This window comes from Rhodnius prolixus, unplaced genomic scaffold (genome assembly GCF_049639745.1).
Source record: "Rhodnius prolixus isolate KJV_2025 unplaced genomic scaffold, Rpr scaffold_6, whole genome shotgun sequence".
Taxonomy (NCBI): domain Eukaryota; kingdom Metazoa; phylum Arthropoda; class Insecta; order Hemiptera; family Reduviidae; genus Rhodnius; species Rhodnius prolixus.
In genome coordinates, this window is record NW_027411634.1 from 21,097,577 (window position 1) to 21,122,446 (window position 24,870).

General features: G+C 33.6%; 1 protein-coding gene and 1 long non-coding RNA gene across 12 annotated transcripts in view; one reads left to right on the top strand and one right to left on the bottom strand.

The window, feature by feature from the left end:
• The window catches only part of LOC141460531 (uncharacterized), a 242,198-nt gene that overhangs the window by 53,145 nt on the left and 164,183 nt on the right, over positions 1-24,870 (bottom strand). The window contains exon 1 of one of the 2 annotated variants that reach the window (XR_012462117.1): positions 1,133-1,179. The exons of the other annotated variant lie outside the window; for it this stretch is intronic. This is a non-coding gene — a long non-coding RNA (uncharacterized lncRNA). Of the gene's footprint in view, positions 1-1,132; positions 1,180-24,870 lie in introns of those variants that run through there. 2 annotated transcript variants of the gene reach the window in all.
• rdgC (retinal degeneration C) overlaps positions 1-24,870 on the top strand; it is a 156,122-nt gene that overhangs the window by 13,611 nt on the left and 117,641 nt on the right. The gene's annotated exons all lie outside the window — the stretch shown is intronic.

Here is a 24,870-nt window from a genome sequence, read left to right on the forward strand (position 1 = left end):
ATGAATAATATGCACCTGTAATAGTTTTACCCTTTTCCAGATAGTCGATGAGGATTATTCCTTGCGAATCCCAAAAGACAGTCGCCATAATCTTTCCGGCCGAAGGAACGGTCTTCGCCTTTTTTGGCGCAGATTCCCCCTTGGTAACCCATTGTTTAGATTGTTCTTTGGTCTCAGGAGTGTAGTGATGTATCCATGTTTCATCCACAGTGACGAAACGACGCTTAAAGTCCTGCGGATTCTTCTGGAACAGCTGCAAACCGTCCTTGCAACACTTCACACGATTTCGTTTTTGGTCAAGCGTGAGCAATCCGTCTTGCGGCTAGCTTTGTCATGTCCAAATGTTGATGCAAAATATTATGTACCCGTTCATTCGAGATGCCCACAGCACTAGCAATCTCACGCACCTTCACTCTTCTGTCATCCATCACCATATCATGGATTTTATCAATGATTTCTGGAGTAGTAACCTCAACAGGGCGTCCAGAACGTTCAGCGTCACTTGTGGCCCATATGGCCACTCCGAAAATTTTGAAACCACTTATAAACTGTTCTAATCGAAGGTGCAGAGTCACCATAATGTTTATAAAGCTTCTCTTTAGTCTCCTGAGGCGTTTTGCCTTTCATAAAGTAGTGTTTAATCAACACACAAAATTCTTTTTCGTCCATTTTTTGAAAATCACTCGACTTCCTCGATTCAAACGAATGCCAAACACAAAGAAATAGACCGATCTGGCTGAAACTTGGTGTGGGTTCTTCCAAGAGATGCTACTAACTAAACATAACCTCGATACGCGCCAGTGGTGCTATCTCTCTGACTTTGCACGGACTTTTCAAACGAGCCTCGTATAACAGAGAAACAGTTAATTAGTTGAATTTTGTAAAATTAAAAAGCACCCTTCAATAATTAAAAAATATTGGTCAAACGGTAGAATTTAATAATGAAATACACTTTAGATATTAAAATACATTTTTGATGTGGTTATTCATTTCGAAATGAAATTTAAAGGTATGGCAATTAATGCCACAAAATTTAATAAATAAATTTTAGAAAATGTTCTAATTTTGTTTTAGTGACTGTTACAAAAGGACGAACGATTATTACCAATTTCAGATATAAGTTTTTACTTACTTTTTGGAAACCAGATGATCTACAGGGCTTATGCTTATACATATGTACATATGTATGTATATATTTTACATAGCATCAAAAGTTGCTATGTAACTACCATGTTTAAAACACTGCTCTAAAATGAATTAATAAAAAATGTTAGTATTTAAAAACAAAAGATGTTTCTCTAAAACAGCATTTGCGAGGTCTTTTTAGCTACATTACACATGGTTTTTCTTTCTTGTAACGTAAGATAATGTTGAGCTGGTGTGTACATAAAACTAAGTCTATGAAATGAATATGCTAACAATAGTTTAATAATAGTACATAATTCTTCAATACAAGCCTAATAATGATAGTTTTAAATAGTATTTGTCAAGACCACTGCAACGTAAAAACAAACTTCACTGGTTAAAGCGGTACTCTCTATTTCTTGTAACCTTCCACCACACATCGATAGTTTTGTTACTATCGATAAGCAGTTATTATAGGTTCACAAGAGGTAGCCCCTCCACTACAATATGTTAGGTTGTCTCAAAATAAAAATACAAAAATCACGAGAATCCTACTTCATTATTGTAATTTATTCAGTCTTTCTTTTATATCGTGTTATTTAATTAAATAAAACCAATCAGAAATAACAAGAATGTTTCTCTAAAATACTTTTAAACAGTAATCCACGATGACTCATCAATTCTGTGAATAAACATTTTGTTTTAATTTAAGTTTTTATGATGGTTACTGTGAAATTGTTTCAGATTTTAAGGACAAAGTTATCGTCACATTATTCTCGCTTCTTTCTTTGGCTACTATAACGGGAAACATTACTAATGAATATCAGATTGTTTAAGACTACTATGTTACTAAATACTAAAAAAAACAACACATTTTGTTGTTGTGGCCCCTTTGTCAGTATACTTTCTGACAAATAAATTAATAAGTACAAAAATGATACCTCAGTGAAATGAAAAGTTATAATTGTTTTTTTTTAATTAACGCGCGTCAACATCTAAGGTTATTGGCGCCCGGAGCTTTTTTAAGTGCACTGCCGGCCTCCGGACAGTGTTCTCTCGTTACAGACAACGCTTTCTATCACCGGAGCTGTAAGCAGCTCCTAGGAAGAGAAAAATCTAAGGGTTAGCAGCTGGATTCGAACCCGGGACCTCCGCGTGGGAGTCCAGTACGCTAAGCGCATAGCTAATCCATTCCCTAATAATTGATGTGATTTTACAAGTGATAGTTTTATTGTTTTAAAGCTTCAGAACGCCCAGTACAAGTATGAATATATAGTTTTCGTGACCGCAAATTGTTAAACTTAGGATGGAAGATTTGCGAGGAATCGGTCCAAATAAAACAACTCGTCTTTTTGCCAACGTTTCGACAAATATATTGTCCTCTTCAGGGCCTGGATATTACCTGGTCAATAATTATAAAGAATTTGTATTACTGATTTTTACTGTTTTTTCTATGTTATTGACTTTGTAAATTGTTTTGTATTTGTAATATCCAGGCCCTGAAGAGGACAATATATTTGTAGAAACTTTGGTAAAAAGACGAGTTGTTTTATTTGACCAATTCCTCGCAAATCTTCCATCCTAAGCCCAGTACAAGTTTTATCACTTACCATTTACTAAGTTATAACTTGCTTAAAGTTGTACAAGTTTACAACAAAAAAATTATTAACGTGATCAGAATTTCATTGAAGAAATATAACCTAAGAAATAGAAGAATGAGAAGTTTATAGTGGTTGGAACATCAACGGTTAATGGTGAAACTCTGAAAGTAGCACATTGCCGACAAACCATAATGGATGTTAACCATTAAGTTAAAGCTAGGCATTAGATGGCTAATGAGAAGGAATATACGTTCCACAGCAATAAATGAGGGATATAAAAAAAATGGATAAAAAAAACACTTTTCTCGTGGTTTATAAAAGAAAATTTTTTTGAGGAAAGGTCCACTTGATGTGGCAAACCATATAAAAATTTATTTTAAGAAAGAGTACTCCAGTTTTATAAGGAATTAATGAAAAGAATAGGTCTTATAGCGACCATGATGGCTAAAAGCATAAAGATTTTATTATTGCTTTTTTGATTACACAAAAATTTTCACAAAGCACTTTTACTTTATGTAAACCATGGATACAAAGTTTTCGGACGTGTTCGGTACGTGCATCAATGAATTTTCCTTTATCTGTTACAGATTTTACGTTGTATTTAATCCAGTAGGAAGAAATCAGTAATGCCAATTTCAGTAATGATTTTTGACGTGAATACGTCTTTAAATTTGCTATCATATGGAGGCAATCCAAAAAACCTAATGATAACAAAATCGGGGGATACAGTTTGGCATTATAGTTTCGAATCTATCGTCTACATCCAAAATTAAATTAGACCATTGGATATCTAATGGATCAAAAGAATTCATTACGATAAGCGAGGACTGTGACGCATCGCGCGTGATAGAGGGAAAAGCGCCGCCATTTTGAGATAATTTTGCTGCGTATCGAGATTTGCAATTAGTATAACTTTCGACTCGGAGAAGCTACGATGTTCGTTTAAGTTTTAATCGTCAGCTGTCGTCACAATCTATCGATTGTATATAAAACATTAGTGTAAAATAGTGGCAGTGAATATAATAAGGTGTTAGAATAAAAAAATATTATCAAAAATATATAATGGCCTATACGCGACGAAAAGCCAAAACCAAATACAGAGATCGTATACGGTTGGAAAGGGCTTCTCAAGAACAATCGAATGGTAATAATTAAAACTCCATATGACCGAGTCAAGCTGTGCCGGGAACGTAAAAGAATGAATGCGGCCAAGCGGATAAACGACGGTGTCAGTACATCTGCAGCTGGGGCGGTTGAAATTATGCAAGTGGTTGATGAAATCGCTTCAACATCGACCACGGACAGTATCGCACCACTGTTGGGTTCTAAATCGCGACTCAATGAGTTTAATTTCGTCAACGTCCATAAATAATGACAAATTTGATTTCATCCTAAATACATAAATAAAAATATTTTATATAAAAGATGTAACCCATTACGTAAACGTATTCACGTACAACACACGGCCGTTACCATGACACAGCCACTGTTGTTTTTTTTTTTTTAATTATTTAGAAAAAGGGCATTACAAAACATAATGCAAATTAATTTGCAAGGATATTCTTAATTATTTGGTGTTTCTTGTACTTCAACACTAACATCATAAATACCTAATCAGTATTTATTGTTATTATCTGGTTTTCAGTTCTGTTTCTAAAAAGATACCATCGGTTACATTCTTTTTTTATAAGGCAGACCTTCTTTGTGGAACGCTCTTATTATTTTGTATCTAAAGGGATCAGTTATAACTTTTAAAAATTTTGTTCTGGATTCACTGAAGCCATTGGTTGGAAATTCAAATTCCTTGCGGGGAAATACAACTACTATCCGTGATTTGCATCTCGTGAGGGTAAAAGCTAGACTTATTTCAGTGTCAGTCTCTTCATTAATACTTCATTAGTGACCACCACTTCATGTATTTATTATTTATTCGAACTTTATTTTGAACTATAACTAAATAATATTAACTTACAATGATTATATATTCATCAATTTAAAAACAATTTTATTATTTGTTACTAGCAGCCTACTCATGGAACTTCTACAACATCTAAAACACTAATTAAACCTCAAAAGTTCATCATAGTTAAACACATCCGTTGAATTGACATCATTTCATTAAAATGTTTGTTCACTGTGATTGTTTTGGTACTTGACAACAGTGTTAACCACTTGGTTACAGTTATTGAACCTTATTACTCCACTAACGAGGTAAACCCACATTTTCAATTGCTGCCAGAAGTTAGCCTATTCAGATTTTGGCCAAGATTTAATTAATCTGTTTCATTCTGTTCTAATTTTCAGTTCAAGAATCATTTACTAACAAAAATTATGTTAAAACTATTAAATAAAACTTACGAAATATTATTTTTCTTATTGTCGGACTAGTTTTATGATCAATAATCAATCTTTCCTATTTTCTTTATGGTTAATTCTCTCCTCCAAAGCTTTCGGTTAGGAGCGCCTAACCATCTGTAGAAATACAAGAGGTTACTTATGCTTTCATTAATTTTAAGTTAATTTAAGTAACCTTGCCGAAAGGTAATACTTATAACGTTGTTGAAAAATGTATAACATACTCGTACTACCAACCTAAACAACAGTTATGGTTAGTTAGAAGTTTCTTCTCAATTTGAAATAATTGTTTAAGTATTCAATGAAAATAAAAATATTATATTATCAATTTATAGTTTTTTTAACTCTAAAATAAGTTTTATTTGTCAGTTAAGTATTTAATCTAAATATTGTAAACTATAATTTAGAAGCACCTAATCAAGTTATGTTTAGATATTTTTAGTTCCACTGAAAGTGTTTCTCTTCCAACCAAATGGTTTGGAAAAATACAATGTTACCATAAAAAGGATAGGAAAAGTTTCATTCTTCGAACAAGCGAGTTTTCTAAATGTTTTTCTTTTTTTATCTACTCCAGTAGCTGATGTAAGCTACCACCTGTTCACTAAAGAGATGCAGGGAGGATAATTGTTATAGGGTAAAACTCTAGGCACTTTGAATGTCCTGATAAAATAGTCACTAAGTTGATGTAAAAAAAATCGATTATGAAAATCAGGTCTATCATCTCTCTTAAGTTCACCAATTGACCACCAATAGGAAGAGCTAGGAACTGGACACTCTTCAACGATCAAAATGTACCTTCAGCCGTTCCACATGACGACCACGGTCGTAGTAGTCGTAGTGAAAACGTCACTAATGACGTCATTATTTTCGCTCACGCGAAGCTCACAACGCCCCCCACCTTAAGAGCTGGGTCGAAGTGGGCGTTCAGAAATTTGGCGCAATTTTTAAAAGCAAAGATGGCGACCGAAAAAATCATATCAGGTAAATGGAAGTATTATCTCATGAAATTAATTGAATGTGTTTCTCGAAAGTCTAAAAAAAATAATAAAATGAAAAATTACTTATCCCTTTACATACTAAATCATTGGATAACGAACAATTACACTTTGATAGTTAATAATACGTGGCCTAAGTTTTCGCTTTTCACCATTGCGATTTTGTAAAATTGCATTCCACTCTTCATTGGAACTAGATGAAGAACTTTCTAAAGCATTATTACGTTGCATTAATAAATATCCTACGGTTGCCACAAAAGACATTTTAATTTTATTTAAACGTAAGTTTTATAAATACTCCACTAAAATGTAATTAAAAATTTGTATTATCTATATATTTTTATACAAGTCAACTTTACCAATAATTAATAAAGTTTATTATAACTGCATATAAACGGGGTTAAAATTAAAAAAACAACCTCTTCAAGCTTCTGACTTATTTTCGAGGTCGCCATTTGTAATGTTTACATGAATGGTTAAAACGCCCCATAGTCCATTCCACTTGAGTTTTCGATTGTAACGCTCGCAAGCAAGTGGAACGGGCAAAATCGCGGTCGTGAGCGTGATCGTTGTGAACGCTTAGTGAAACGCACCCTATAAAATTCTAGTTGGCCGAGGAATAATCTCGATTGTTCTAAAACTTTATGACGCCCTAATGAGGAGTCCACTCATAATTAAATACCTAATAATTTAAGTTCTTGGTGAGAAAAGTGAGCTGAACTTTTGTATTTATTCAGGTTAGTTGTAGGTTATTTTTATAATTTTTAGTGATGTGCAAATAAATCAGTGTAACGAAATATGTAGCATATTTTATCGAAATCGAATCATCTTGGTAACAATCGCAGTCATAACTTAACAATATAAAATATTTATGATCGAATCTAGTTTGTATTACCGATGATTGTAGCAATAACTACCTGAAGCTATAGTTAGAAGTCAAGCAATAAATTACGTACTTCCAACAAATCGTTATTCCTCTTTTCTCTCAACTTTTCTTTGTAAACCTACATTTTCCCGTGAAAATTTGAACAATTTTCTTCTCAATTTAATCCTGCTACATCTTTGGAGTTATTTAGCTAAAATAAATCTCTATTCATTTTTTGATTGCGACAGTCTAATTTGATTGTTAAACGCCTTGGTGGTTCAGAAAATCACCAATTCTTTTGGTTCTACGTCAGGTAGATAAAAAACTAATTCACATTCATGAAATCAAGGGTTCCTTAATCGCCACAGAGTTCTATCTCATGTTTACCATTCTTATCTGATGATTAAAAATAATTTTTATTTGCTAGATTTATGTTTTTAATAAGTTTTGTTTTTATTAAACAGTATTATTATTTTTTATGACAAACAATTGTTTACCACCATAGATATCTTTTATTTTTATAAATATTAAATTATAGATAGGTACATAGTGTAAAATAATATCGTTGCATTATCTATCGTACATTAAGGAGGTGATGGTTCTTTGATCTATTTCTGGACATTGAGGTTGAAAGGATTTTCAAACCAGTTTTTCTTTCTAAATAAAATGAAAATATTCACAATTAAAAATTTTCCGATTTGTTTTAGATCTCCAACGGTTTGTTATCCTGTAGTTATGCACTATATTTTAAACTCATTTTTACTTTTTCATACTTACACTAGTAAGTGAAGGTAATGTGTTTATTCGGATTTTCGGTTTTGAAGTACCAATTTGGGGTTTCTTAAGGCTGGAAAAGTTTTTAATCTTACTGAACAGTTTAAATCTTGTCGAACTAGAAGATAATTACGTGTTTTTCATATGTTTTTTACTTCTATTTTTCCAAATGAGGGCCAACCTGTACGTTCTATCTAGCCCTGACCTTAAAATTAGCTGATAAAGATATAAATCGTAGAAATATGGTAGAACTACAAGGTAATTCTGTGTTTTCACATTGTTTTTTAACTTCTATTTTCCAAATGAGGGTCAACCTGTACGTTCTATGTAGCCCTGGCCTTAAAATTAGCTGATAAAGATATAAATCGTAGAAATATGGTAGAACTACAAGGCAATTCTGTGTTTTCACAATGTTTTTTAACTTCTTTTTTCCAAATGAGGGCCAACCTGTACGTTCTATGTAGCCCTGGCCTTAAAATTAGCTGATAAAGATATAAATCGTAGAAATATGGTAGAACTACACGGCAATTCTGTGTTTTCACAATGTTTTTTAACTTCTATTTTCCAAATGAGGGCCAACCTGTATGTTTTATCTAGCCCTGGCCTTAAAATTAGCTGATAAAGATATAAATCGTAGAAATATGGTAGAACTACAAGGCAATTCTGTGTTTTACAATGTTTTTTTAACTTCTAATTTCTAAATGAGGGCCAACCTGTACGTTCTATCTAGCCCTGGCCTTAAAATTAGCTGATAAAGATATAAATCGTAGAAATATGGTAGAACTACAAGGCAATTCTGTGTTTTCACAATGTTTTTTAACTTCTAATTTCCAAATGAGGGCCAACCTGTACGTTCTATCTAGCCCTGGCCTTAAAATTAGCTGATAAAGATATAAATCGTAGAAATATGGTAGAACTACAAGGTAATTCTGTGTTTTCACATTGTTTTTTAACTTCTATTTTCCAAATGAGGGTCAACCTGTACGTTCTATGTAGCCCTGGCCTTAAAATTAGCTGATAAAGATATAAATCGTAGAAATATGGTAGAACTACAAGGCAATTCTGTGTTTTCACAATGTTTTTTAACTTCTTTTTTCCAAATGAGGGCCAACCTGTACGTTCTATGTAGCCCTGGCCTTAAAATTAGCTGATAAAGATATAAATCGTAGAAATATGGTAGAACTACACGGCAATTCTGTGTTTTCACAATGTTTTTTAACTTCTATTTTCCAAATGAGGGCCAACCTGTATGTTTTATCTAGCCCTGGCCTTAAAATTAGCTGATAAAGATATAAATCGTAGAAATATGGTAGAACTACAAGGCAATTCTGTGTTTTACAATGTTTTTTTAACTTCTAATTTCTAAATGAGGGCCAACCTGTACGTTCTATCTAGCCCTGGCCTTAAAATTAGCTGATAAAGATATAAATCGTAGAAATATGGTAGAACTACAAGGCAATTCTGTGTTTTCACAATGTTTTTTAACTTCTAATTTCCAAATGAGGGCCAACCTGTACGTTCTATCTAGCCCTGGCCTTAAAATTAGCTGATAAAGATATAAATCGTAGAAATATGGTAGAACTACAAGGCAATTCTGTGTTTTCACAATGTTTTTTAACTTCTTTTTTCCAAATGAGGGCCAACCTGTACGTTCTATGTAGCCCTGGCCTTAAAATTAGCTGATAAAGATATAAATCGTAGAAATAAGGTAGAACTATAAGGCAATTCTGTGTTTTCACAATGTTTTTTTAACTTCTAATTTCTAAATGAGGACCAACCTGTACGTTCTATCTAGCCCTGGCCTTAAAATTAGCTGATAAAGATATAAATCGTAGAAATATGGTAGAACTATATTGCAATTCTGTGTTTTACAATGTTTTTTTAACTTCTAATTTCTAAATGAGGGCCAACCTGTACGTTCTATCTAGCCCTGGCCTTAAAATTAGCTGATAAAGATATAAATCGTAGAAATATGGTAGAACTATAAGGCAATTCTGTGTTTTACAATGTTTTTTTAACTTCTAATTTCTAAATGAGGGCCAACCTGTACGTTCTATCTAGCCCTGGCCTTAAAATTAGCTGATAAAGATATAAATCGTAGAAATATGGTAGAACTATAAGGCAATTCTGTGTTTTACAATGTTTTTTTAACTTCTAATTTCTAAATGAGGGCCAACCTGTACGTTCTATCTAGCCCTGGCCTTAAAATTAGCTGATAAAGATATAAATCGTAGAAATATGGTAGAACTACAAGGCAATTCTGTGTTTTCACAATGTTTTTTTAACTTCTAATTTCCAAATGAGGGCCAACCTGTACGTTCTATCTAGCCCTGGCCTTAATTTTAGCTGACAAACATATAAATCGTAGAAATATGGTAGAACTACAAGGCAATTCTGTGTTTTCACAATGTTTTTTTAACTTCTAATTTCTAAATGAGGGCCAACCTGTACGTTCTATCTAGCCCTGGCCTTAAAATTAGCTGATAAAGATATAAATCGTAGAAATATGGTAGAACTACAAGGCAATTCTGTGTTTTCACAATGTTTTTTTAACTTCTAATTTCCAAATGAGGGCCAACCTGTACGTTCTATCTAGCCCTGGCCTTAAAATTAGCTGATAAAGATATAAATCATAGAAATATGGTAGAACTACAAGGCAATTCTGTGTTTTCACAATGTTTTTTTAACTTCTAATTTCTAAATGAGGGCCAACCTGTACGTTCTATCTAGCCCTGGCCTTAAAATTAGCTGATAAAGATATAAATCGTAGAAATATGGTAGAACTACAAGGCAATTCTGTGTTTTCACAATGTTTTTTTAACTTCTAATTTCCAAATGATGGCCAACCTGTACGTTCTATCTAGCCCTGGCCTTAATTTTAGCTGACAAACATATAAATCGTAGAAATATGGTAGAACTACAAGGCAATTCTGTGTTTTCACAATGTTTTTTTAACTTCTAATTTCTAAATGAGGGCCAACCTGTACGTTCTATCTAGCCCTGGCCTTAAAATTAGCTGATAAAGATATAAATCGTAGAAATATGGTAGAACTACAAGGCAATTCTGTGTTTTACAATGTTTTTTTAACTTCTAATTTCTAAATGAGGGCCAACCTGTACGTTCTATCTAGCCCTGGCCTTAAAATTAGCTGATAAAGATATAAATCGTAGAAATATGGTAGAACTACAAGGCAATTCTGTGTTTTCACAATGTTTTTTAACTTCTAATTTCCAAATGAGGGCCAACCTGTACGTTCTATCTAGCCCTGGCCTTAAAATTAGCTGATAAAGATATAAATCGTAGAAATATGGTAGAACTACAAGGCAATTCTGTGTTTTACAATGTTTTTTTAACTTCTAATTTCTAAATGAGGGCCAACCTGTACGTTCTATCTAGCCCTGGCCTTAAAATTAGCTGATAAAGATATAAATCGTAGAAATATGGTAGAACTACAAGGCAATTCTGTGTTTTCACAATGTTTTTTAACTTCTTTTTTCCAAATGAGGGCCAACCTGTACGTTCTATGTAGCCCTGGCCTTAAAATTAGCTGATAAAGATATAAATCGTAGAAATATGGTAGAACTACACGGCAATTCTGTGTTTTCACAATGTTTTTTAACTTCTTTTTTCCAAATGAGGGCCAACCTGTACGTTCTATCTAGCCCTGGCCTTAATTTTAGCTGACAAACATATAAATCGTAGAAATATGGTAGAACTACAAGGCAATTCTGTGTTTTCACAATGTTTTTTAACTTCTATTTTCCAAATGAGGGCCAACCTGTACGTTCTATCTAGCCCTGGCCTTAATTTTAGCTGACAAACATATAAATCGTAGAAATATGGTAGAACTACAAGGCAATTCTGTGTTTTCACAATGTTTTTTAACTTCTAATTTCCAAATGAGGGCCAACCTGTACGTTCTATCTAGCCCTGGCCTTAATTTTAGCTGACAAACATATAAACCGTAGAAATATGGTAGAACTACAAGGCAATTCTGTGTTTTCACAATGTTTTTTAACTTCTATTTTCCAAATGAGGGCCAACCTGTACGTTCTATCTAGCCCTGGCCTTAATTTTAGCTGACAAACATATAAATCGTAGAAATATGGTAGAACTACAAGGCAATTCTGTGTTTTCCAATGTTTTTTTAACTTCTAATTTCCAAATGAGGGCCAACCTGTACGTTCTATCTAGCCCTGGCCTTAAAATTAGCTGATAAAGATATAAATCGTAGAAATATGGTAGAACTACAAGGCAATTCTGTGTTTTCACAATGTTTTTTACCAACTGTTATCTAAATGATGGCCACTCTTTTGGTTTAGTTAAGCCCTAGCCCTAATTCTTATTTAAAGTGATAGAAAAAAATGGAAATATGGTCGAACTATATGTTTGAAGACATTTCTGTATTTCTAAACGAATAGTGTTAATTGTGTGATTGTAATAATATCTTTTGAACAATTACTAGCCACCCTGAACGTATAAAATAAAAACCCATAATATCCCAACTTGAAAATATGGCATACAGATGGTTGCCCAAGGTCAACGACAATCCATGTTACGAATCTTCGTTTCTTCAATTCAAAAATTGGAAGAAAATTCTGTATGGATTGAACTTAGTTTAAAGATATGCGAGAGAAATTTTCATGAGGTTTAATAAAGAAAATAATAAATGAAGTGACGAGATGAGTTTTACAGTAATCCAATATTCTTTTGTTCTCATTCCTTCATTTGTTATGCAAATTTTAAAAAATTCCTGTTTAAGAGGATAAATTTTAATTAAATTTATTAAAGGAATTATTTCGTTATTCATTAATTATTTACATTTTTCTTTTTCAAAACTCAAGTATTGAACTGATAACAAATATTCAAATAAGTTTTTCGTATTAAAAATATATAAATAAATTAAAAAACACAGAGAATTCCAATTAGTGGAGACGGCAGAAGGCAGACGACTCGACAATTTAATATAAAATCCACTCTAAACCTCAACAATAAGTTGAATGCCCTAGTGTTCATGTATTGAGGTTTATACAATTTTAAAATAGATAATCTAGTTCTATGTAAAAAATGCATGTGGTACATTAATTGCTAAAACTTACGAGTTAAAAAAAATATCTTGATAATGCATTTTTTCATTTTTATTGCCTCCATCTTTATTGACATTTTCTTAAGAAGGCAGTTGCCATTTTCATTAATCAATGAATCAATTAACGAAATTAAGAATCTGGTTAACTTTATTAGTGCAAGGCCCTTATAACTCCCACAGTAAACAACAGATTTTTCGTATGAAATTTTGTCTTTTTATACACTCTGTTTTACTGAGTAGTATGCTATAGTTTTCTTGAGTACAGATCCATTAGTTGAGAAGTTATTGAGAGTTGAAATTTTTTTGGGTCATGGTTTTGCTGTGAAATGGGGCCCTTATAACTCCCACAGTAAACAACAGATTATTCGTATGAAATTTGGTGCTCTTACACACTCTGTTTTACTGAGTAGTATGCTATAGTTTTATTGAGTACAGATCCATTAGTTCAGAAGTTATTGAGAGTTGAAATTTTTTTGGGTCATGGTTTTGCTGTGAAATGGGGCCCTTATAACTCCCACAGTAAACAACAGATTATTCGTATGAAATTTTGTGCTTTTACACACTCTGTTTTACTGAGTAGTATGCTATAATTTTCTTGAGTACAGATCCATTAGTTCATAAGTTATTGAGAGTTGAAATTTTTTTGGGTCATGGTTTTGCTGTGAAATGGGGCCCTTATAACTCCCACAGTAAACAACAGATTATTCGTATGAAATTTTGTGCTCTTACACACTCTGTTTTACTGAGTAGTATGCTATAGTTTTCTTGAGTACAGATCCATTAGTTGAGAAGATATTGAGAGTTGAAATTTTTTTGGGTCATGGTTTTGCTGTGAAATGGGGCCCTTATAACTCCCATAGTAAACAACAAATTATTCGTATGAAATTTTGTGCTTTTACACACTCTGTTTTACTGAGTAGTATGCTATAGTTTTATTGAGTACAGATCCATTAGTTCAGAAGTTATTGAGAGTTGAAATTTTTTTGGGTCATGGTTTTGCTGTGAAATGGGGCCCTTATAACTCCCACAGTAAACAACAGATTATTCGTATGAAATTTTGTGCTTTTACACACTCTGTTTTACTGAGTAGTATGCTATAGTTTTCTTGAGTGCAGATCCATTAGTTGAGAAGATATTGAGAGTTGAAATTTTTTTGGGTCATGGTTTTGCTGTGAAATGGGGCCCTTATAACTCCCACAGTAAACAACAGATTATTCGTATGAAATTTTGTGCTTTTACACACTCTCTTTTACTGAGTAGTATGCTATAGTTTTCTTGAGTACAGATCCATTAGTTGAGAAGATATTGAGAGTTGAAATTTTTTTGGGTCATGGTTTTGCTGTGAAATGGGGCCCTTATAACTCCCACAGTAAACAACAGATTATTCGTATGAAATTTTGTGCTTTTACACACTCTGTTTTACTGAGTAGTATGCTATAGTTTTCTTGAGTGCAGATCCATTAGTTGAGAAGATATTGAGAGTTGAAATTTTTTTGGGTCATGGTTTTGCTGTGATATGGGGCTCTTATAACTCCCACACTAAACAACAGATTATTCGTATGAAATTTTGTGCTCTTACACACTCTGTTTTACTGAGTAGTATGCTATAGTTTTCTTGAGTACAGATCCATTAGTTCAGAAGTTATTGAGAGTTGAAATTTTTTTGGGTCATGGTTTTGCTGTGAAATGGGGCTCTTATAACTCCCACACTAAACAACAGATTATTCGTATGAAATTCGGTGCTCTTACACACTCTGTTTTACTGAGTAGTATGCTATAGTTTTCTTGAGTACAGATCCATTAGTTCAGAAGTTATTGAGAGTTGAAATTTTTTTGGGTCATGGTTTTGCTGTGAAATGGGGCCCTTATAACTCCCACAGTAAACAACAGATTATTCGTATGAAATTTTGTGCTTTTACACACTCTCTTTTACTGAGTAGTATGCTATAGTTTTCTTGAGTACAGATCCATTAGTTGAGAAGATATTGAGAGTTGAAATTTTTTTGGGTCATGGTTTTGCTGTGAAATGGGGCCCTTATAACTCCCACAGTAAACAACAGATTATTCGTATGAAATTTTGTGCTTTTACACACTCTGTTTTACTGAGTAGTATGCTATAGTTTTCTTGAGTGCAGATCCATTAGTTGAGAAGATATTGAGAGTTGAAATTTTTTTGGGTCATGGTTTTGCTGTGATATGGGGCTCTTATAACTCCCACACTAAACAACAGATTATTCGTATGAAATTTTGTGCTCTTACACACTCTGTTTTACTGAGTAGTATGCTATAGTTTTCTTGAGTACAGATCCATTTGTTCAGAAGTTATTGAGAGTTGAAATTTTTTTGGGTCATGGTTTTGCTGTGAAATGGGGCTCTTATAACTCCCACACTAAACAACAGATTATTCGTATGAAATTCGGTGCTCTTACACACTCTGTTTTACTGAGTAGTATGCTATAGTTTTCTTGAGTACAGATCCATTAGTTCAGAAGTTATTGAGAGTTGAAATTTTTTTGGGTCATGGTTTTGCTGTGAAATGGGGCCCTTATAACTCCCACAGTAAACAACAGATTATTCGTATGAAATTTTGTGCTTTTACACACTCTCTTTTACTGAGTAGTATGCTATAGTTTTCTTGAGTACAGATCCATTAGTTGAGAAGATATTGAGAGTTGAAATTTTTTTGGGTCATGGTTTTGCTGTGAAATGGGGCTCTTATAACTCCCACACTAAACAACAGATTATTCGTATGAAATTTGGTGCTCTTACACACTCTGTTTTACTGAGTAGTATGCTATAGTTTTATTGAGTACAGATCCATTAGTTCAGAAGTTATTGAGAGTTGAAATTTTTTTGGGTCATGGTTTTGCTGTGAAATGGGGCCCTTATAACTCCCACAGTAAACAACAGATTATTCGTATGAAATTTTGTGCTTTTACACACTCTGTTTTACTGAGTAGTATGCTATAGTTTTCTTGAGTGCAGATCCATTAGTTGAGAAGATATTGAGAGTTGAAATTTTTTTGGGTCATGGTTTTGCTGTGATATGGGGCTCTTATAACTCCCACACTAAACAACAGATTATTCGTATGAAATTTTGTGCTCTTACACACTCTGTTTTACTGAGTAGTATGCTATAGTTTTCTTGAGTACAGATCCATTAGTTCAGAAGTTATTGAGAGTTGAAATTTTTTTGGGTCATGGTTTTGCTGTGAAATGGGGCTCTTATAACTCCCACACTAAACAACAGATTATTCGTATGAAATTCGGTGCTCTTACACACTCTGTTTTACTGAGTAGTATGCTATAGTTTTCTTGAGTACAGATCCATTAGTTCAGAAGTTATTGAGAGTTGAAATTTTTTTGGGTCATGGTTTTGCTGTGAAATGGGGCCCTTATAACTCCCACAGTAAACAACAGATTATTCGTATGAAATTTTGTGCTTTTACACACTCTGTTTTACTGAGTAGTATGCTATAATTTTCTTAAGTACAGATCCATTAGTTCATAAGTTATTGAGAGTTGAAATTTTTTTGGGTCATGGTTTTGCTGTGAAATAGGGCCCTTATAATTCCCACAGTAAACAACAGATTATTCGTATGAAATTTTGTGCTTTTACACACTCTGTTTTACTGATTAGTATGCTATAGTTTTCTTGAGTACAGATCCATTAGTTCAGAAGTTATTGAGAGTTGAAATTTTTTTGGGTCATGGTTTAGCTGTGAAATGGGGCCCTTATAACTCCCACAGTAAACAACAGATTATTCGTATGAAATTTTGTGCTTTTACACACTCTGTTTTACTGAGTAGTATGCTATAGTTTTCTTGAGTGCAGATCCATTAGTTGAGAAGATATTGAGAGTTGAAATTTTTTTGGGTCATGGTTTTGCTGTGATATGGGGCTCTTATAACTCCCACACTAAACAACAGATTATTCGTATGAAATTTTGTGCTCTTACACACTCTGTTTTACTGAGTAGTATGCTATAGTTTTCTTGAGTACAGATCCATTAGTTCAGAAGTTATTGAGAGTTGAAATTTTTTTGGGTCATGGTTTTGCTGTGAAATGGGGCTCTTATAACTCCCACACTAAACAACAGATTATTCGTATGAAATTTGGTGCTCTTACACACTCTGTTTTACTGAGTAGTATGCTATAGTTTTATTGAGTACAGATCCATTAGTTCAGAAGTTATTGAGAGTTGAAATTTTTTTGGGTCATGGTTTTGCTGTGAAATGGGGCCCTTATAACTCCCACAGTAAACAACAGATTATTCGTATGAAATTTTGTGCTTTTACACACTCTGTTTTACTGAGTAGTATGCTATAGTTTTCTTGAGTGCAGATCCATTAGTTGAGAAGATATTGAGAGTTGAAATTTTTTTGGGTCATGGTTTTGCTGTGATATGGGGCTCTTATAACTCCCACACTAAACAACAGATTATTCGTATGAAATTTTGTGCTCTTACACACTCTGTTTTACTGAGTAGTATGCTATAGTTTTCTTGAGTACAGATCCATTAGTTCAGAAGTTATTGAGAGTTGAAATTTTTTTGGGTCATGGTTTTGCTGTGAAATGGGGCCCTTATAATTCCCACAGTAAACAACAGATTATTCGTATGAAATTTTGTGCTTTTACACACTCTGTTTTACTGAGTAGTATGCTATAATTTTCTTGAGTACAGATCCATTAGTTCATAAGTTATTGAGAGTTGAAATTTTTTTGGGTCATGGTTTTGCTGTGAAATAGGGCCCTTATAATTCCCACAGTAAACAACAGATTATTCGTATGAAATTTTGTGCTTTTACACACTCTGTTTTACTGAGTAGTATGCTATAGTTTTCTTGAGTACAGATCCATTAGTTCAGAAGTTATTGAGAGTTGAAATTTTTTTGGGTCATGGTTTTGCTGTGAAATGGGGCTCTTATAACTCCCACACTAAACAACAGATTATTCGTATGAAATTCGGTGCTCTTACACACTCTGTTTTACTGAGTAGTATGCTATAGTTTTCTTGAGTACAGATCCATTAGTTCAGAAGTTATTGAGAGTTGAAATTTTTTTGGGTCATGGTTTTGCTGTGAAATGGGGCCCTTATAACTCCCACAGTAAACAACAGATTATTCGTATGAAATTTTGTGCTTTTACACACTCTGTTTTACTGAGTAGTATGCTATAATTTTCTTGAGTACAGATCCATTAGTTCATAAGTTATTGAGAGTTGAAATTTTTTTGGGTCATGGTTTTGCTGTGAAATAGGGCCCTTATAATTCCCACAGTAAACAACAGATTATTCGTATGAAATTTTGTGCTTTTACACACTCTGTTTTACTGAGTAGTATGCTATAGTTTTCTTGAGTACAGATCCATTAGTTCAGAAGTTATTGAGAGTTGAAATTTTTTTGGGTCATGGTTTTGCTGTGAAATGGGGCCCTTATAACTCCCACAGTAAACAACAGATTATTCGTATGAAATTTTGTGCTTTTACACACTCTGTTTTACTGAGCAGTATGCTATAGTTTTCTTGAGTACAGATCCATTAGTTGAGAAGATACTGAGAGTTGAAATTTTTTTGGGTCATGGTTTTGCTGTGAAATGGGGCCCTCATAACTCCCACAGTAAACAACAGATTATTCGTATGAAATTTTGTGCTTTTACACACTCTGTTTTACTGAGCAGTATGCTATAGTTTTCTTGAGTACAGATCCATTAGTTGAGAAGATACTGAGAGTTGAAATTTTTTTGGGTCATGGTTTTGCTGTGAAATGGGGCCCTCATAACTTCCACACTAAACAACAGATTATTCGTATGAAATTTTGTGCTCTTACACACTCTGTTTTACTGAGTAGTATGCTATAGTTTTCTTGAGTACAGATCCATTAGTAGAGAAGATATTGAGAGTTGAAATTTTTTTGGGTCATGGTTTTGCTGTGAAATGGGGCCCTTATAACTCCCACACTAAACAACAGATTATTCGTATGAAAGTTTGTGCTCTTACACACTCTGTTTTACTGAGTAGTATGCTATAGTTTTTTTGAGTACAGATCCATTAGTTGAGAACTTATTGAGATTTGAAATTTTTTTGGGTCATGGTTTTGCTGTGAAATGGGGCCCTTATAACTCCCACACTAAACAACAGATTATTCGTATGAAATTTTGTGCTCTTACACACTCTGTTTTACTGAGCAGTATGCTATAGTTTTCTTGAGTACAGATCCATTAGTTGAGAAGATATTGATGGTTTTGCTGTGAAATGCGTTTTCTGATAAAGACAAACTCTGTTAATTGAAATTTACATTCTAAAATATCCTCCCCATTTAAATCTATTTACCTCAGCACTCGGTAACTCAACTCTGCCCATGAACCCTGCTAGACGTTTGAGGCCTCGCTGGCCGCGTGAACATCTGAATGTCTGAAGTGGACTATCCAGAGAGTCAGTATTTCGTAACGCCTTAAGGCACTATTATGGCTGACCATCACTGTTGATGGCCTCTGTTCAAGAAATCAAGCCAGTATATGTGGTCTGACGCTATGTTTACGTTCATACTTATTGTACATGCATCCTTTTACTTTTTGCACTTATTGTGCAGTTTTAAAATCCGTATATAAACAGAAGTAGAAAAAGCAAAAAGATTTGTATCAGAATATCCACACATAAATTAACCAAAATAAGAAAAATTAAAAAAAAAATCTATTTGCGGGTTGGTGGAAAGTGTAAATTAAAAGCATTATTTACAAATCTAACCCCATAAACTCATAACGTTACATAACTTTATAGGACTAGAAACGTACTTTTAAATATAAAGTTTGCTGCAAATTAACAATCTGAATGTATTTGTATTGTAATATTTAGCAAACAGTAAGAGTAAATCCTGTAAAAAAGAGTTTATTGATGTAGCTGAAGATGTAATTTTTTTTATTAATTTCAGAGTTCAAACATTGTTTTTAATCAAGGTTTTAATCCAACTTTTTTGGCCTAATTTGAGTACATAATTCTCTTCTTGTGGGGCTTTCATTAGATATTTTATTAAAAATTAAATTTTCTTGTCATTGATAAAATTTTTTGTTTACTAAATATCTTGAAAATGATAGAAAATGTGCATAAATATTTCAGGTTTGGAAGGTTTATTTGAATAAATGCAAAGTTCCATTTATTAATATAAGCGCAAATGGTACCTGTACAATGGTGGTCCATTACTGGGGATTTGCAATTTTTCTCAAGGATGAGTTCCTTTAGAAAAGTATTATCATTCACTCCGTTATTGCACAGACCCATCTGGTGGAAAATACCTGAGTTACGATATATATACTCGTATAACCATTTATATAAATAACCTTTTACAGTTGTGCATTAAATCTATTAATCAAGTTCGCTTTTAAATGTTTAAATTTTTTAGGCCTATCTGATTGGTTTGAATGATTTTGTTTTTACATGAATAATAATTCAGTGTGTTTTTTGGAGGAACTGTGAAGTCACGCTTCTATAACATTGTTGTTTTATTGAGTGAACAACGTATGTACAAATATTGTTATTGACTATATTTTGTTTTTTGACGTGAATACGTCTTTAAATTTGCTATCATATGGAGGCAATCCAAAAAACCTGATGATAGCAATATCGGGGGATACTGTTTGGCATTATAGTTTCAAATCTATCGTCTACATCCAAAATTAAATTAGACCACTGGATAGCGAAAGGATCAAAGAATTCATTACGATAAGCGAGGACTGTGACGCATCGCGCGCGGTCGAGGGGGAAGCGCCGCCATTTTGAGATAATTTTGCTGCGTATCTAGATTTGCAATTAGTATAACTTTTGACTCGGAGAAGCTACGATGTTCGTTTAAGTTTTAATCGTCAGCTGTCGTCACAATCTATCGATTATAGAAAACATTAGCGTAAAATAATGACAGTGAATATAATAAGGTGTTAGAATAAAAAAAAAATTATCAAAAATATATTATGTCGGCCTATACGCGTCGAAAAGCCAAAACCAAATACAGAGATCGTATACGGTTGGAAAGGGCTTCTCAAGAACAATCGAATGGTAATAATAAAACACCATATGACCGAGTCAGGCTGTGCCGGGATTGTAAAAGAATTAATGCGGCCGAGCGGATCAACGACGGTGTGAAATCGCTTCTACATCTTCATCCTAAATGCATAAATAAAAATATTTTATATAAAAAATTTAACCCGTTACGTAAGCGTATTCACGTACAACACGCGGCCGTGTCCATGACACAGCCACACGTTATTTTTTTTTTTAGATGAAATTCATTTAATTGAGAGAAATAAGAGATGAAATATGTTAATTAATAAGAAATAAGTCTCATTTAATTACTTTCACATACTTTATGAAAGGCAAAACGCCTCAGGAGACTAAAGAGAAGCTAGATAAACATTATGGTGACTCTGCACCTTCGATTAGAACAGTTTATAAGTGGTTTCAAAATTTTCGGAGTGGCCATATGGGCACAAGTGACGCTGAACGTTCTGGACGCCCTGTTGAGGTTACTACTCCAGAAATCATTGATAAAATCCATGATATGGTGATGGATGACAGAAGAGTGAAGGTGCGTGAGATTGCTAGTGCTGTGGGCATCTCGAATGAACGGGTACATAATATTTTGCATCAACATTTGGACATGACAAAGCTATCCGCAAGATGGGTGCCGCGATTGCTCACGCTTGACCAAAAACGAAATCGTGTGAAGTGTTGCAAGGACGGTTTGCAGCTGTTCCAGAAGAATCCGCAGGACTTTAAGCGTCGTTTCGTCACTGTGGATGAAACATGGATACATCACTACACTCCTGAGACCAAAGAACAATCTAAACAATGGGTTACCAAGGGGGAATCTGCGCCAAAAAAGACGAAGACCGTTCCTTCGGCCGGAAAGATTATGGCGACTGTCTTTTGGGATTCGCAAGGAATAATCCTCATCGACTATCTGGAAAAGGGTAAAACTATTACAGGTGCATATTATTCATCTTTATTGGACCGTTTGAAAACCGAGCTGCAAGAAAAACGCCCACAATTGGCCCAGAAAAAAGTCCTTTTCCATCACGACAACGCACCAGCTCACACCTCAGCAGTTGTGGTCGCAAAATTAATGGAAATAGGGTTCCAAATCGTTTCACATCCCCCCTATTCTCCAGACTTGGCTCCCTTGGACTACTATTTGTTCCCCAATATGAAGAAATGGCTGGCGGGAAAAAGATTTTATTCAAACGAGGAGGTGATTGCAGAAACGAATGGCTATTTTTCAGAGCTTGGACAAATCCTATTATTCGGAAGGGATCAACAAACTAGAGCAGCGTTGGACGAAGTGTATAAGCCTAAAAGGAGACTATGTTGAAAAATAAAAAAGGTTTACCCCAAAAAATTAAGTAGTTTTTATTTTTGCACGGACTTTTCAAACTACCCTCGTATAAGTAAACCATTAAATTCGTTGAGAGTCGAAAAGTTGATCCAAAAATTTTGAATAGTTTATTACCCTCTTGGCTAATAAAATAGAAAGTTTAAACATAAATAATGTAAATTAAACCGAAGTTCAATCGTAAATTTACAAAAACAAAATTTAATTCAAATTCAGAATTTGAAGTGCAAAACTTATTATCTGTGAATAACTCTTACATATCAGTTTCGGCTCTGTTCTTCCAACAAATTATATTCCAATAAAATGCTCTCGTAAAGTCCATTCCGGGCATCCCTCCTCTGTTCGTCCAGCGTAAAATATGCAAATTCCAAACATTCCTTCACAGATTCCAGGTCAGCTCAAGTTGACATAGCAATGCGGAAAATTATTTATCTACGATTTGGAAGCACTCAATTGAATTTGTATCTTATTTACTGGCTAATGCACACATTTCATGTGCAGCTAAACATGCACATCAACATTTTAGGAATGTAATTTGATAAGTGACAGGTGAGAATCATCAGTAAAAGAGTTAAGTAGTTCTTAAAAATTGCAATAGTATAATAATTACTGAAAATACCGCCTTTTTTTTTAGAGTGTCATCAACAATTTATTTTAAATGTATAATTTATAAGGTAGAAATTTAATGAAAAGCTGCATCATAATTAATCAAGCTCTAATGAAATTGCAAAGGGATTCATTTAGTTGGATTAGTGAATGTGCCTCGTTTATATGAGCGCGCTTTCCACAAAATGCAATTAATTTCATTTATCTTGCATTTAGCAATTAGTTTTTCATCTAATCAACTAATAATGTATGGTTTTAGTTTGAAAAATAAGTAAAGAAAACATTCGCTTATGTAGAAATATAAAGTTCTTCTCAATTTAACCTAACCAAATCATAAAATTTGTAGTTGAAAGTAATAAAATAAAAAAGTAGAACCTTCTTGCTTGCTACTTCATTTGAATTTAAAATTTATACAGGGTGAACCAGTAAGTATTGTCCATAGGTCTACTGTGTGTAGTACATCTAAAGTGGAGTACGTCACTTTAATTATTTTTCTAAAATCATTACTTTTTTCCAATAAAAATGTTATTACCCAGAAAGTTTTAGTTCGAATTCGATTCTTGTTGACGCGGTTAGAAAGACAGATAAATTTTCTAAAAATTGACACTATTTTGAAGCATAAGTTATTCTCCAAACAGCCTCAATCTTCCTCCTGTATACTGGAAAAATAAAAGTAATTGGAAATTTTTAATAAAAACTCATTAGGGCCCTTATGTGATCATTATAAGACCTACGTGCTGGCCACTTTTTATAAAAGTTTCCTTGTCTAATGGGCTTTCTAACGGTATATCATTTTCCAGGATTCCTTTTATCTTCGTATGAGAAATTACGTTTGTTTTACAAGAAAACGTGTTCACGAGCTCACAACAGTGTTGGTTATCAAGTTGCTTAATTCATTGAAAACTCTTTTAGATGGACCAGTAGTCAATTTTTACAGTAAAATAAGGAAATCAAAGGTTGCAAATTGCACTAAAAATTCAATTAATTAAACAACTCGATAAACTAACACTGTTGAGTGCTTGTAAACACGTTCTCTTGTAAAACAAACGTAATTTCTCGAATTCGAGGATACGAGTCCTGGAAAATGATATACCGTTAGAAAGCCCATTAGACAAGGAAACTTTTATAAAAAGTGGCCTATCACCTAGGGTCTGATAATGATCACATAAGGGCCTAATGAGTTTTCCTTAAAAATTTTCAATTACTTTTATTTTTCCAGTATACAGGAGGAAGATTGAGGCTGTTTGGAGAATAACTTATGCTTCAAAATAGTGTCAATTTTTAGAAAATTTATCTGTCTTTCTAACCGCGTCAACAGATACGAATTCGGACTAAAACTTTCTGGGTAATAACATTTTTATTGCGAAAAAAGTAATGATTTTAGGATAAAAAATTAAGTGACGTCACTCAAGAACAGTGGAAAATATGAAGTTGGCCAATACGTCATTGAACTCTAATTTAGATGTACTTACACACAGTAGGCCTGTGGACAATACTTACTGGTTCACCCTGTATATATTTTAAATTCAAATGAAACCGTCTTTTAAAAATATTTAAAATGTACGTATATTGAAGTGAATAATTTCAGTTTTTATTAATGTTATTCCAACTTTCTATTTGGATAGAACTGATGGAAATAAAAAAAAATACAAAGTATAACTTCTCATCAGTAGACAAATAACATGGTCTTTTAAAATTTTTGTGTAAGTTCGACAACAAATCAGATGTATACGAGGGTCGTTTGAAAAGTCCGTGCAAAGTCAGAGAGATAGCACCACTGGCGCGTATCGAGGTTATGTTTAGTTAGTAGCATCTCTTGGAAGAACACACACCAAGTTTCAGCCAGATCGGTCTATTTCTTTGTGTTTGGCATTCGTTTGAATCGAGGAAGTCGAGTGATTTTCAAAAAATGGACGAAAAAGAATTTCGTGTGTTGATTAAACACTACTTTATGAAAGGCAAAACGCCTCAGGAGACTAAAGAGAAGCTTGATAAACATTATGGTGACTCTGCACCTTCGATTAGAACAGTTTATAAGTGGTTTCAAAATTTTCGGAGTGGCCATATGGGCACAAGTGACG